We start from the raw sequence: 2,421 nt of genomic DNA, 5'->3' as shown, positions 1-2,421 counted from the left end.
GGGTGAGTTGGAAATGAGAGCCCGGGGCGAAGGTTCAGCCTGCGGAGCAGCTGCAAGAGGATATGGTCGGTGCACTCCCACGTGGCCAGCCCTGCCTGCAGCTGAGCCATCTGTCATGTGCGGCTGGGCTTCCAAAGGAGGCTGCGGGTAGCCTCCCCAGGTTGTTTTTAGGACCAAAGAAGATAAGTGCTGTGTTTCTTTGGTCAACATCTATCCCATGAAGATGGCCATAAATCCATCATGCCTGTTTTGAGATCAGAAGAGGTGGCAGGTATGAAAGGGCTTTATAAACTGACATCTTACACAAATGTGCAAGTTTTCCTTTTATGATTTAATTAGCAAGTCAAAAAATACACATGGAAAAAAAAATATATATATATATATACAATAAAGAATATAAACATGAAACAAATGCTCACAATATTTTTTGAAATACAAAATAATCAGGGTGGTGCAACTGAGTAATAACTATTAACAAGGCTCAGGGGGAAAAAAGGCACACTAACCAAGAAATCATCCTGGAAGAAGCTAACTTTGATCTAGTCCTTTTTAAAAATGGACTAAATATAGTATATGGCATCAGCCTGCTTATTAATTCATCAAAACAATGAATTCAATCCATCTAGTTGACTGTGCTGAAGTTAACAAGACACTGTAGTTTTACAGAACTCAAAGGAGATTTTAAATCCTGCTCTTTAAATATGGTTAGAGGTTAGCAGTATCTGTGGGTTGTTGTGTTTACCCAGCATGTGAAGTTGTGGATACTTCCTCTATTTTCTTGTCACAGAAGTCTCAAATATATCTTTACATGTGACCTTTCAGGTTGGGACTCTAGGCAAAATCATGAAATGCATAATTACACTTTGTTTCTTCTTGTACTTCTTTCTATTATAGAATTTATTAAAGTAAAAATGACATATAAAACTAACCACTTCTGAGAGATTTTTCATTTTTAACAGTTATTTAAAGCTGTAGTTGAATCTATTTCATAAACCAACCAAGAGGTAGGGGAGCTCTTTTGAGAGTTCACCAGAACATTCTGAAACTGCGAATGAAGTTAGTCATGTATTTCTTGTAAGTCAGAGCCTAGTCATTTCTTATTGCCTATTTTCTCACCTTTAAAAGTGAATAGCATCACTCAGTGCCCATCCACTCCTGGGTTTAAAATGAAAATAATGGAATTTTGATGGAATGGCTTCCATAAAAGGATTCTATCTTGATTTGAGATACTTTGATGCAACAGAAGGAGACTCAAGGAAGGAAAGCAAGTCCTTCATTTAATATGCTGAACTCCACTTAATTGATTCCTATGCTGTGAAATCTCTTTCTTGGATTATTAAAATGAAACTTTGGCTATTGTTTTGAAGAATTTTGTAATGTCTTAAAATAATGGGTCTCTAGTGCTTTCTGACAAAAACTTATGTTTTAACAAAATAAATTATTACAGTATGTGTCATTCTACCCAGTCTCTTAATTGGCTGAGTATTCCCCTAGTTGGTTACACCCAGAGAGACATTGCCTTATTGAGCAACTGGAGAAATTAGATGTGACATTGCTTAACAAGGTGAGGTGATTCAAAAGGGCCAGAATGAAGCAAGCCAGAAACAAGAAATGTGAAAGCAAAAAAAGAAATTATATACCAATAGCACATTGAAGTTGAAAGAGATCCAATCCAACCTTCTACCCAACATTCTAATCTACCTCCTATTATATGCACAAATAATAGTTTTTGTTGTTCCCAGTATGTCTGTGTAGACTCAAGTGACAAATCACAGGCTGGGGTTGTAGCTCAGTGGTATAGCACTTGCCTAGCATGTGTGAGGTACTGGGTTTGATCCTTAGCATCACATAAAAATAAATAAAATAAAGGTATTTGTGTCCCTCTACAACTAAAAAACAAAAAAAATTAAAAATCAAATGACAAATCACTTGGTGTAAAGTTTACACATTTTTCCATGTTTCACCATGTTTTCATGAGTATAATGCATTATCCTGACATTGGGAAATGAGCTGGACAATTAACAGCTTTATGTAGTTTGTGATCCAGTGTAAATATTAATGTTTTCCTCACTCTTACTGCATTTTGACTCTCCTGACCCAGTTACGTTATTCTTTGGTTTTCCTTTTCTTGCCCTAATATTGTTCTTAATTTTTCCTGTGATATAATAACAATTAAGATTTGACACAAACTCTTGGCTTGTATTATCTCATCTCTGTCAACAACAAGGCAAGCACTGTTCCCTAAATTCATTCAAGGAAACTGAGCCACAGAAATTATTTTTGCCCAGGTTCCACATATGTTCAAGAGTAGAGTGGAATCAAACCCAGTTCTGTCAAGCCCAAGTTTTTAACCACTATATTCTGAGGGGAAAAAAAAAGGCAATACTTAACATCCAGTCAATGGCTTAGTGCTATCAGCAA

The sequence above is a fragment of the Marmota monax genome, unplaced genomic scaffold (assembly GCF_021218885.2).
Source record: "Marmota monax isolate L192 unplaced genomic scaffold, Marmota_monax_Labrador192_F-V1.1 WCK01_AAM20220418_F8-fsc00051, whole genome shotgun sequence".
In the NCBI taxonomy this organism is placed as follows: Eukaryota; Metazoa; Chordata; class Mammalia; order Rodentia; family Sciuridae; genus Marmota; species Marmota monax.
This window is presented reverse-complemented; position numbering follows the sequence as displayed.